The sequence below is a fragment of the Corvus moneduloides genome, chromosome 8, assembly GCF_009650955.1.
Source record: "Corvus moneduloides isolate bCorMon1 chromosome 8, bCorMon1.pri, whole genome shotgun sequence".
NCBI classification, from domain to species: Eukaryota; Metazoa; Chordata; class Aves; order Passeriformes; family Corvidae; genus Corvus; species Corvus moneduloides.
In genome coordinates, this window is record NC_045483.1 from 4,081,016 (window position 1) to 4,094,563 (window position 13,548).

Here is a 13,548-nt window from a genome sequence, read left to right on the forward strand (position 1 = left end):
GCACTGATATTGCATTGCACATATGTGTTTTAACCCAGCCAGGCTCCTTTGATGTGGGAAACATCAGAAAAAGGGAGCAAAAGCCTCCCTGCTTCCAGGGGCTTTGAGGGGATGACTGTGCAGGTTTGCTGGAATGTCACAATAACCCCTTACAAGGCAAAGTGCTCTGATGGGGCTGAGGAAAGAGCTGTGGTGATAGAACCATGTGCTTGAGACCTCTGGGAGATTGCTGTAGCACTGCTGGGGAGAGCTGTGGCCTCAGCAAACCAGTCCTCACCCGGTGATGGCCACGGCTGAGGACCACAGGGACAGGAATGACCCCAGCAACAGCACAGGGTGGCTGCAGGACTGACACTTCATCCCGTGCTCTCCCCTCCAGCTGTCCCCTGCAAGCCACGCTGCACAGACCCCCTCAGAGAGAAGCTCCACTTCATCACCCAGCATGAGGAAAAGCTGAAATAGCTCAAAATGGCATAATTACCCCCACACAAGCAGGATTGCCCACAGGTAGGACAAACGGAGGGTCACCTTCATCCAGCAGTGCAGGAGGGCAAAGGATGTTGCACAAATCCCCAAGGATGTGGCAGAAATCTTCAGGTGGGACAGGATTTGGTCCTGGGGGCAGCAGATCATGCTTAGTGGAACTGCAGGTCAGACAGGTTCTGCCAGCTTCCCGTCGCAGTGTTTTATTCCTTTTGCACTCACAGCCCTTTCCACCCTGTGTGCCTACATGAGCCATTCCTACTTAGAGAAGGTATGACAAATGACCAAAACTAAACTTGCCCAGAGGCAGATATGCTTTTTCTCACATTAATTAAAGAAATTAGGAGATGATGAAGGCATAGCCACAGGAAATATTTCAGTTTTTATGTCACAGGCTGATAAATTTTGATTTAGAGGAAAGATTTTTAAATCCCTCATTGATAGCTTTCAGCACATTGCTTTCCAAAAGTAACTAGCAAGCACAACACCGACTGCTCCCTAGAATAAATTGCCAGTAGTAATAAAGCGGGGGTTCTTAATTATGCTGGAACTCACTGTTCCCTTTTCCCTGGGTTTTCAAGGTTTGTTTGGTTGAGAAGGCTGAAATTAGAAACCTCAACAAGTCAAAGCCTCCTGTTCAAGAGATGTCAGCCACATCCTTCAATAGCACAGTGAAAGCATTCCTGTTGTTCTCCCACGTAAGCAAATGTCATTTTTCTCAAACTTTTCTGATGTCTCCAAAACCTATTTTTCACAATTTATGATTTTCAAGCCCATTTATATTCCCATTGAATATCAATAGTTGTCCAGAAATACTAAAAGGTAATGAGAAAAGCTGAAGGGCACTCATACATGGAAGAAAAAGGAGGTTGAATATCTTTAATTTTCGCTTTCCTGTGTTATTGACTAATTTCAAAATTGTGAACATTTCAAATAGTTTTAAACACACATTTGAAAGACACGTCTTCACTATATTGACAGATCTCATTCCCAAAAGATAAAACTATGGGGTTTTGTCAGTTTTTCCAAAGACAGAAGCCTTTTATTAGATCATAAATTATTGGGAGGACAGAGTTGATAGACTTCTTTAGGCTGATAATGTACTTTGAAAGAAAAGGCAGTTTTACACTTCTGCAAAATCGTATTTAAAATATTTATATACCTATCAATGGAGACACTGAGGTAATTCACCTTTGGGTCACTGGTTCAAAACCAAACCAGCTCTTTTACATCCCAAATGTGTTGCCTTCTGACAGCTGTAGTGTGGCCCAGATTTTTTTTTTTTTTTATTATGATCCTATTGAGCTTGCTCCTTGCATCCTAGAGTCCTCCTGGGTAAAATTTGGCAACATCCAAAAGAGAGATCCAGGAATGGACATAAAAAGAGAAAGCTGAAGCTTTTTAGCAAATTTTTGGGGTGAGGTGGGTGAGATGTGACAGGGCCAAGGAACAGCTTCCCTACTGGAGCTGGTACAATGCACACTATTAGGAAATGCACTGTACTGAGCTCATAAAACTGCCCAGTCTGCTGTACAAAGAATGCCTGCAGTCTCATAAAATGTTATTCTTTTGCTTTATCTTGTTAGTATCATGTGAAGCTTCATTAAGCCGCCAGATGAATCATATAGTAATTGGATGTAATGAATTTAATTATGCAATTTCTTTTTTCATAATGAAACAAAGTAATATTTTACAAACAGGCAAAGTATTGTTTGGAGTTACAGCTTTAAGCTGGAGTTTGGCAAGAAAAGCACAACTGAGGACTGATAGATCTTCTTTTCCTTCTCCCCTCCTCTGTTTTTATCTGTCCTTCACCGTTTGCATTTATCCATGCAGGGACCACAACTACACATGTGTGCTAAAGAGAGGAAGCTTCCTGTTCACAGCTCGTGGGTGCTGGTGGAGGGTGAACCACCTCCAGCACATCATCCTCAGTGGCCGTGGTGGAGCCAATAACTGAGAGCATCCCATGCCTGGAGGAAGCAGAGTGGGGATGACCAATCCAAGAATTACCCTAAAGACCCTTCCTCGGGATCCCTCTCTCCACTGCTGGCCAGAAATGGGTGGGGGTTTTGGGTCTGAGCCCAGCAGCCTGCAGGGGTAACAAAAAACCCCTCTGTGTCAGGGTCAGCCCTCCCTGCAGTACCTGCTGTCAGGGCATGTCAGTGTAGCAGCTAAGAATCAAACTTCAGCATCACCCCTAAGGGAGGTCCTTTCCCAGGAGCCTGATCCGGCTGCTCTCCAGTGCCACTGATCCCTCTGCGAGATGGAGGGGCCCTGAGTCTCCCAGAGATAGCTCAACATTTCAAAAGGCAAGGTATTAATGTCAGATCTTCCCTCCCTAGCTCCCATTAATGACTTTCTGATGACCCATGCTTATACTATCCTCCACCCTTCTCACTACTTGGCCATTGAGGATGTTCCAAGGAAATGAAACCTAATGATAAAACAGTACTTGAAATATCAACATCCCTGGCCTAATTAGAGCCGGGCCAATGGGCCCTAATTGCATAACTGAAATGCACCCAGTTGAGTTCCTTCTATTGTAACTTGACTACACGTCTCAGCCCTGATTAATAGAGCCAGCGCTGCAAACTAAAATGCAATTAATTTGTTGTAAGTTTTATTAGGCATATAAAAGGAGACCAGGAATTACTAGCCTTTCGTTGCTAGAGATACATTTCATCTATGACTCAGGCCAGATTCTTCACAGATTAAGCTTGTTAATTTTACTTATTGCCAACATTCTTCACCACATTGCTGGAGCGAGAGCCACGGGCTCCTGTCTAGAGCGGGCGGTATGAAAGGAACTGGGGGCCTCGGACAACAGTAACATTAACTACTTTGTCCTTTTAATTCATCTAATTACATGCAAGAAAAAAGAAACAGACCATTTGCAGGCTGCCTTTAGTTGCCTTTCTGCAGTGATGCTGAGCCAGTGCTTTTGTAGGCTTTTTGTTGTCTTATTAGCGAGCTTTTGTTCAGAGAGATGGTTAAAGCCATTTTCGGCAGCTAGCGAGATGAAACAGTTTCAATAAGAACACAATGTACTTGTTTAAATTACCTTTCGAAATGCTTGAAACCATTAAGGGGGAGGTGCTACAAATAAAAGTTGGATTTTTTTTTTGTCATAATGTTTTACCCTAATAATAGCTTTTATTTTATTATAATCCATTAGTTGACAATATTATTCTATAGATTATTAGGCTGCAATTTTGTTATTTCATCACACTTTCAGCACTCACTCACAGAGCTGGAAACCACAAATCTCTGTATAATATGCTTTCAATTTTGTTAAAATATGTATTTAACCGGTTTGGCTGTGAAACACCTTGGCAGAAAATGTGTTTTTAATTCTATCCTGATTAGCGTAACAGTTGACAGGGCTGAGTAGTGACATGATGGTGTCTTATTTTCCACTGTTCCTACTGTTACCTTCTCCCTGTCAGACTTTATTTATGATTTTCACTTCTCCAGAGCTAACAAGTCCAAGTGCACTCGGCAACTTCCACTAAAGGGAATTTATCCCTTGTTGAATGAACATCACAGTTAGAAAATCTAATTAAAAAGAGCTGATGTTCCTGGTTTGCTGGCAGGCTAATAGCAGTATGAGGCTTTTGAAAAATTTAGTGCCTACAGGTAAAATAAAAGTGTATTTAGCATTCAGTGGTCACAAACAGAAGGTGATTCAGAACTGTAGCAGAGGAAGGCTGGGAAATAAGGGAGGCAAGAATTCTTGGCTAATGGGGAGAAAATACATTTTCCTGTTTCACATTTTCAGTTTGCTTACCTGAAATTGTGCTGGTGTTGGAGCTGTGGTCCAGAGCCAAGCTTCCTGCAAGACGTGGCTGAAATTTGGAATGCAACTGTATCAATAAAAACTTTAAATCACCTTTTAATCTGCATTTTTCTCATTCCTGGAAGCGAGCTTAGTGCTGCAGAAAGATTTCCTGTGCCATGTGCACAGCTGAACAACAGGCAAGCCAAGACAGACCAGCAAGGACTGGCTCTGTGGTGCAATCTCAACTGGGTGAACTGAGAATTTTTACATATACACTGCATTTACATGGAGTTTGGTCTGGCTGATCTCCACCTGTGCCATCAAAGCCTTTCCACACTGCTCCAAATCCTTCTGCTGGTTTTGGGGTGAATCACAGAGACCTTAAATGGCCTTAAGCTGAAGGAGGGCAGGGATAGATGGGATTTTGGGAAGGAATTGTTCCCTGGGAGGGTGGGCAGGCCCTGGCACAGGGTGCCCAGAGCAGCTGGGGCTGCCCCTGGATCCCTGGCAGTGCCCAAGGCCAGGTTGGACAGGACTTAGAGCAACCTGGGACAGTGGAAGGTGTCCCTGCCCATGGCAGGGGTGGCACTGGATGGGCTTTAATGTCCCTTCCAACCCAAACCATTCAATGATTTTATGAACAGCAACCATGCAAAGATGTTGCTTGTATTTTAAATATTACTGGCTATTTCTTACCCACCAATCTATTATTTCTAGCTTGAAGTTTGCCTTTTTTACTAATTCAAATAAAACTGGAATTCAGAATACAACATTTCCAGCATCAGCTGTGTCCATTACTACAGCATTTTATAGGCACTTTCCCGTGAAACAATCAGGAACATTATGGGGTGGATTAGTGGGAATGGTGGTATTTGGTTAAAGGCTGGACTTGGTAATCTTGGAGGTCTTTTCCAACCTTAATAATTCTAGGATTTTGACAAACCAGGTCCAGCCACCCTCTGTGTGGGAAGCAAGTTCTATCCCAGTTTCTTACTTGTTGTGGTGCTTCCCCCACAGACCACCAGTACCCTAACACACCATTTGGGATCTAGACACCCTGGTTAAGGGGTTGTAAGGAATGTTGCCTGTACCACCAGAAATCTGTGGCCTTGGTCCAGGAAAAAATGTGAATATTTGATTAAAGTTGAACAAAGGGGGAAAAAAACAACCTTGTGTCCCTTTCAGCACACACAAGGATGGATCAGGGCCTCAGTTAGAGCACGTTTTGTGCATTTGCTGAGCTGACTGCTGACTTTGTGCATCCTGGATGTGATTACACTTTATCTTCCAGAGCAGCCACGAAATATTTTTAGATAAGGAATGGTCGGAAACCACGTTTCCTTATTTTTCCTCATTACCATTTATTTTCCTCAATCAAAACTGGAACAGGGTCACATATATTCATGGTTTATGAATTAAAATCTTCACTCTTCCTGTGGATGTGCCTAGAGAATGCAGTGAGTGTCTGCTGTGGTGTGTTACACGATTTTGGATAAATTCATTTGCAGTAAGACTTGGTGCCTTCTTCCAGTGCACGCTGGCTCCTAAGTACAGATATGAAGCCACAGAAAAGCTGTACCCAGTTAAATATCTAATTCTCTGGCTGAATAATCCAGCTAGGGAATAATAAATTTCAAGCTATACTATGTGCTTTATGGGACTTCAAGAGAGTTTTTCTTTCCCTTGTCTTTTTCACTACTTCCAGGCAAACTAGAAAATAATTCAGTGAGATTTACCAGTGAAAATGAATTCCTCCATAAAATTATCAACAAATCAGAAGGTCCTCATAACCTGTTATATCTTAAATTGCTGGTGTGATTTATTATATCTAGAGGAGTGAATATAATGTTCCCCATGATCTCTCCCAGACAGGTTTTTTTTATAAAAAATAATAAAGCTTAAAAGTATTCTGGGAATCATGAATATGCTAAATGTGTGTGAGCAACTTATGGCAACTACAGGAGACTAATAGCAATTTTTATTCTCCACAAAATGTAACTCATTTCTTTTTAATGGTAATATGTTTGCTCAGAGTACATCTCTTCAGGCAGATAGAGGAAAAACTATAGAGATCTCACACAAATAGCTCGTTTGATATTCTCCCTGATAAGGCCACCCTTTTAGAGAACAAAAATTAAGTTTGGCCGTGCATTGTAACATCCATGTGTTTGACCATCGAACGCAATGTGTGGCCATTAGAAATAAAAGAAAAATCAATAGGGTTTCATTAAAACAGCAGGCAATCAGGGCTACGGCACTAGCTTAATTACAGTTTCAGTAGCATTTGCTTTAATTGGAAAGAATAAAAGAAGTGAAGTGGAGTGAATGAAGAAATTAGCATATCTATCACTGTTGTCACATTGTACTGTGCCCTTAAAGCACTGTTTGCTCTTTGGTATCCCCAATGCTTTGTGAGGCCCTGAAAAAATATGGAAAGACAATTAGCAAATAATCAGATTGCTAATCCTTTGCAGGATTCTAATTAAAGAACTTTATAAGGCTGGGAATGCCGTTTTTAATCTTTATTCTATACAGCAGATATAATTTGCATCACTCGGGCTGGCGCAGCGCTGAGCTCACATGCACAGAACCAAGGGCAGAGGAAGGAGGCTGTGCTGTGCCTTTGAATCCCAGAAGGTGGAACATGTTTTCCAGCCAAGCTGTGGCTGCTCCATCCCTCCAAGTGTCCAAGGCCAGGCTGGAAGGGGCTTGGAGCAACCTGGGATAGTGGAAGGTGTCCCTGCCCATGGCAGGGGTGGGGCTGGATGGGCTTTAAGGTCCCTTCCAACCCAAGCCATTCTGTGATTCTAGGAGATGATCCTGTGCTTCTGTTCTCTCCAGTGGGAGTTATCCTAAAGACAACTTTGTGCTGTCACACAAAAATCCTCTTCAAACAGCAGCCAGGCCACTGTGCAGGCCCCAGACAAAAGCAACCTTAAAAGATGGATTTACCAAAAACATTACAGGTATTTACAGTTCATTTCAGGGACTCACTATCTGTCAGCAACCAAATCTGACCTGGGGCAGTTCACTTCGGTTATGTCTCACCCCATCAGAATTAGGAATAAAACTGTTCATACTTACCAAGAGATCAGCCAGTAAAGTGGCATTTTTACTTCTTTTATGCAGTTGTCTCTTGAGGCCAACACAACTGATAGCAGTGAGATCACAGGTAGGCCAAAAATTATGTGGAAAAGCTAATATATTATTCTCACTACTCCTGAAAAGTTAATTCAAATGTCAATTATCTTCTTGTCATTAAATTGCTCATAAAACAAGCATGACTTTCGTGGATTAATTCACTCCTTGAAATTATTATCTGGTTATTTGGGGAAAAAAGAAACATGTTTCAGTCACAGGTCATCCTTGAATCATTATTTATTTTGAACATTCTGTCTTGTTGTGTGTCCCACCTCTTGCACAATGTTCAATACACACATGTTTTTGGGGTGTTTTTACCTTTTTATCCCTCTGTGACATGAAACCTCAGGTTTCTTTGAGATGCATCACATTTCTATAACCCTCAAGACCCAATTTCTTAATGTATTTTTTAATGAGAGCTCCAATATTCAAATCTGGGATGTCTGGAGATCATTGCATGGAGCTACACTGGAGATCAGGGAGCAGAATCTAGACCAAAAGTTTGTGAGTGATCAATACAGGACAGCACCTATGTTTGTAAACAGAAATAAATCCCTAAATATGTAGGTAGATGCTTAGAGTGTTTGAAGTCACCCTCTCAAGAGTGGGTGGTGTCAAAGTCCAATTAAAATCAGTGTGAATTAGGCACCTGGAGGGCACAGCTCTCAATCACCTCACAGTTACAACCCTGCCTGGGAAAACATGACATGTTCACTCTTTCCATCTTCTTTTCACAGCCCTACCTTTATGCAAAGAACAATTCAGAGGAGCCATAAAATGGGGAAAGACACTAAAAATCCTACCCATTCTTGTAGTGAAATTCTCATTTGTAATAAAATTCTCATTTCTGACTGGGCCAATGTTCCTGCAGCAGACCCCTCAAGCTTGCCTCAACATTTCCTTCCAGATTTGAGGACCAGAACTTCCATCCCAAGGACACTGGAGGTGCCTCCCTGCAGCCCAGGAGGCAACAGAAGATGGTGACGTGAGTACAGAGACATGGAGTGAGCTCCCCAGAAAGGAGCTAGAAAGAAGGCATCGTAGGAAGGCAAATGTTTTGATAAATTACTACAAACCAAAGTGAATGGAATTAATTGCAGGTTTGATGCTGTTTTAAGCACTGTCGGATAAAACATCCTTTTATGCTGCTAATATTGAATTAACTCCTGAAGTTACTGCCAATGCCTTTTGGCCAAAGGATTCTTGAAGGGAAGAAATATATTTATGGGAGTGGAAACCCGATTTGAGGTGGAACTTCCACAGACACAAACAAATGCCTCAAACCAGTTTGGCAATACGTGATAACTCTATTTGTAATTAAAGGTTAAAGTATACTTAAACCAGTTTGGCAGTTAAAACCAATTTCAATTGAAAATATACATTTGTAATTGCAAATGGAAAGATTTCCTGTAATAGCAGTAACAGACCCATTTTCTAATAAGATGAACAATACAGTTGATGACTGAAGCATCTGTATATAGTTACATACAGCATTTCTGTACTGCAGGCTGCCAATTTATTTCAGCAGTGAAAAGCTTGATTTATTGTTTGTAGCATTACCATCTGTTGTAGTTATTACAGAAATTATATATAAACCAGTTAGTAAACACTTTGCCCCATTGTCTGTTGTTTTGATAATCACCCATAATAACATCTAGCATCAATATGGTCTTTAAACCCGATTTGGGAGTTAATGGAATAAGAGGAGGCAGTCAGTATATGCACCAGGGTAATGTCATTAGGAATGTTTGTGAAGAACAAATTAAATCAGTTGTAAATTGTGCTCTCAAGTCAGCCAGAAAACCAGTCTTGTTCAGGAGAAGGGATTTATATTTTAACCTCGTGCAGAAAATGTACTTAAGCAGATTAAAATAAAATAGGGACTTCGTCGATGGATGTAAATGGTAATTGCTGGAGCTCTAATGGCTTCCTGTTGGCTATGTCATGCAGTGGGCACAGCTATTTTAAAGTTAACCAGTGCTTGAGGTCATACTTTTACAGATTCAGTCATTAAACAGAGCTAGACATGTCACTAAATGGCTGATTATTCAAATGATGAGCCTGCTCAAAAGTTACCTGTGTCATATTCCGGACAGAGGATTAGAGAAAAAAAAATCCCAAGGTAGAGCTGAAATAAAATAAAGATGAAATTCAAGTATAAGTCAATAGAAGCATCTGTATGGGGTCTCATTTGTTTTGCAGACTCTGCTTTCTCTCAGTTCAGAGTGGTTGGTTAAATTATTCACATTGGGCTTCTTCTTGTGTACAAATCGTTTCATGTATGAGAAATGCAGTCTCTCAATAAATTATCATGCACTGAAGTATTATCTGGATGGGAAGTTATACAGGTTGTAGGTACATGAGAAATAGGTTTATTATATGCTGGTACAATTTATTACGTGCCTGTGACCATTTCACCTGCCCACCTACATGTCAGCAGTGATGTTGTTTGAGCACCATTTTAGTGATATACTGTAAAGTCGAATGCAGAGTTTGCTGAAGACTCTGCCTGCATGAACATTTCTTTCCAAAACAAATTATCATTTCTCACAGAAAACCTTATTTCATCTGCACCAAGCATGATCAATATGCTCTGGTTTATAAGTGAAATATTAAGGGCATATTCTGAGTTCCAGTTTTATTTGAATTAGTAAAAATGGCAAACTTCAAGCTGAAATTAATAATTTTCATTGACTGGTGGGTAGGAAATAGCCAGGATTATTTAAAATACAATCAACATCTTTTAATAGTTGCTGCTCATAAAATCATAGAAGGATTTGGAATGGGAAGGACCTTAAAGCCCATCCAGTGCCACCCCCTGCCATGGGCAGGGACACCTTCCACTGTCCCAGGCTGCTCCAAGGCCCATCCAACCTGGCCTTGGACACTTCCAAGGATGGGACAAGCACAAGTTTTCTGTGCCAGGGCCAACTGTCATTAGCAGATCTGTTTCTCTAATGGGCCATTTGAGCTTTAGGCCTTGCCAAGGAGGACTGGAGAAGAGAGAGTTTTTTCCCAATCCCACCCAGTCAATACCCCATAAACCCTATTATTTCTCCACCAAGTGAACTGAGAAGGAAAGAGTTGTCATGGATAAAGGTTCTCCAAGCATTGTGAGCAAATCCAAGACATTTCTTTGCCCAGAAATTCCCCAGAGCTGAGCTGACACATGTTGGTGGAGGCAGGGATGGAACGGCAGCTGTGCACAACCAGGCTGAGCTTCTGAGCTCTGAGAACAGAAGTAGGGGGTTTGCCCAACGGAGCTTCCAAAACTTAAAAATACTCAAAATCTGAGGGCAAAAGCTTCATGTTTGAGGCTGGGGAGAAACTATGGGGATCTAGCAATGGAAGAAAAGATGAGAAGGATGAGACCTGCTCTGCAGATGGGAATTAAAAAGCAAGAGAAAGGAAAATAAGAGTGCATTTTGAGTATTTGTTGTATGAGACAACTTGAGGGAGAGAGTACTTTCCATAAACTAATACAATTATTTTAATTTAAAAATCCTTAAAATATTAATGAAAGGCCTCTGAACGCAGAGTTAATTATAGCTGTGCCACTCACCCAGCTCTGTCAGGATTTCCATTATGAATGCTGGTTTTTTGAGAGGTAATAACTCAGCCCCTAATGTGGAAAATTTTATGTTCAAATTCTAAGCAAAGCCTTTTTTCTTTTTTCTTTTGTTTTCTCTGTTGCCCACATTTCTTAATGGATTTGTTCTTTTTAGGTATGGAAAGAGTTGGGTTTGAGGGTTTGGATGGATGGCTGAATGCATCAATGTCACCATCATTTCAGGGCATCCAGCTTCCCATTGCTGTCCTGCAGAGAGTGGGTGGTGGAAGCTTGGTGGATGTGAAATTTAGGAAAGAAAGATGAACATTTTTGCCACAGCTAAACTGGGATTGATCCCAGAGCCCAACCAGAACAGTAGGAGTGGGGTTACCACACCAGGATTTGGAGCCCAGTTTCCAGCAGGGATGTGTGGCTGCAGAGGGTTTATCTGGGTACAGCAGAGAGAATTTGGGATCACCTCAAGTAACCTTGTCAAGCACTGCACTCCATCAAGATAAAAAGTAACAGCACAGAAGGACTTTATAGGGTGCTCTGCAGACTCTTTGGCACAAATCTTAAGCACCTCAGGAGAAAACTGTACTTTTTATCACTTAACATTTTTATTTATTTTTTCCTTAGGAAATTAAAATGAAAGACTTTAGTAAATAGCACCTAGTGGAACTACAGAGAAGAAACTGCTGGTATGTATCAGTAAATTTCATGCACAAAACCTCTTGTATTTAATTTTTAATTTCAAGTAAGTTCCTTTCACTTCAGATGAAGGAGGTTTGTTAATTTCCCATTAAAAAAAATTATAGGACACAAATTGATGTCACTCCTGACAGCAAAATCTGGTGATGAATATCAGAGTTCTTTTCTTTGCCTGAACTCAGCCATTAAACTACTTTCATTCTGGTGAGAGATCTGGCTTGCATTTACCATATTTGTGTGAAAATCACCCTAAATACAAATGCAACAGCATTGCTTGCAGGCTAATGGCTAATATTGTATGCACTGGGAAAAAAAATCATTGCCTGCATGTTTATTATGTCATTTGTGTTAGTTCTGCTGGCTGATTTTCATGGCATGTTACAGCTGCTGGGGGAAAAAGGGAACCCGAGGAAATGCACAGGGTTTTATTGCAAAGCATCATTCTATATCCACACAATGCTGGTGCCTCACACTTTGCAAAGATATCTGCCAGCAGGTAGGAACACATTCCTGGCTCACCACTCCATAGGATTATTTGGTAACCATTTAATGAAAGATTGCAATATGCTGGTAGCAGAATATTTTTTTCACCTGCTGGGTAGTTGTTCAACTCAACCTACTTAAAGAGATGGGCTGCCATGAGAACACAAAGACACAGCCCTGAATAGGCTATCAGTGATTTTTTTATTATTATTATTTTTAACAATATCTATCCTGGTATTATGCAGTCACAGTAGTTATTACAAAGTAAAGCACAGACGCTCCTCAAGTTTGAAATATGAGTGTTGTAATAAGAAAAAATTACATTTGTTTCGTTTGCTGTCCTTGTTACTTTCTTCCTTGTGATAATAGATTCAGATTTTGTGCCATTATCTGGGCTTATTAAAGGAAAGTGGTATCAAATTTAATACTTCCCATATAAAGTAAGGGAGCACCTGCTCATAAAATTTATTTTCCATGCACCTCACAAAATACAGGGGAATTAACAAAATGGCTCTGCTGTATTAGAACAAGGGCACAACTGTTACTATCTCTATAAGATTGATTTTGATGAAGATTATAAGGATAGTATTTGTCTGACAAAGCCAAGCACTCAAAATTTATCCTTTTTGTGGTGTTTTTTTTATTCAAAATTGTTCATTCTTATTGTAACACTGCAAGAACCATTTTTCTAAATTACAGCTCTTTTAATATACTTTTTACAAAGTACATCTATGTCAGAAATTTTTTCATGTCTAATGTCCTGCTTTGCATTATCACATGGACATGATGTACAAGCCTAGACCATTAATGTATGAGGAGATACAGCCTTTCTTGGATAAAACAAGTGCTAACCTGGAAAATGGGACCTGTTTCATCAAATCAAAATCCACATTATGCATGAGACTCCTCACTTTGGAATCAGACCATCCCCCAGAACAAAACTGATCCATCCCTGAGAACAGGAACATTTTAACCAAACCAGGGTTTCACCTCTTCTCTTGCAAGGTGCCTGCAACCCTGTGCTAATGAGATTTTTAGTAATACAAAAGCCAGGCTTACTGCCCAGCCTTTCCAGCCCAAAATGCTGTTGAACATTGGCTCCTCATTGGGGGAAACTGGCACCTGCATCCCTCCATTCCCAGGTGACATGAGGTCCATCCAGCCCTGCTTTCCTCCTGGGGATGAGTGGACCCTTTGCATGTTGCCAGCCCAAGAGATCTCATGGCAGCAAGACTGGAAGCCAATTAACCATTTCAAACCCTCTGCAAGATCCTTCTTGCTTAGAGGAATCACTGATGGCCTCATCAAGTCACTTTTCTGATGGAGAGATGGAAGGGACCAAAGCTGGAGGTCAGTCCCTGGTTGATAATTGCAGCAACAGCAGCTTGAGCAGCAGCAG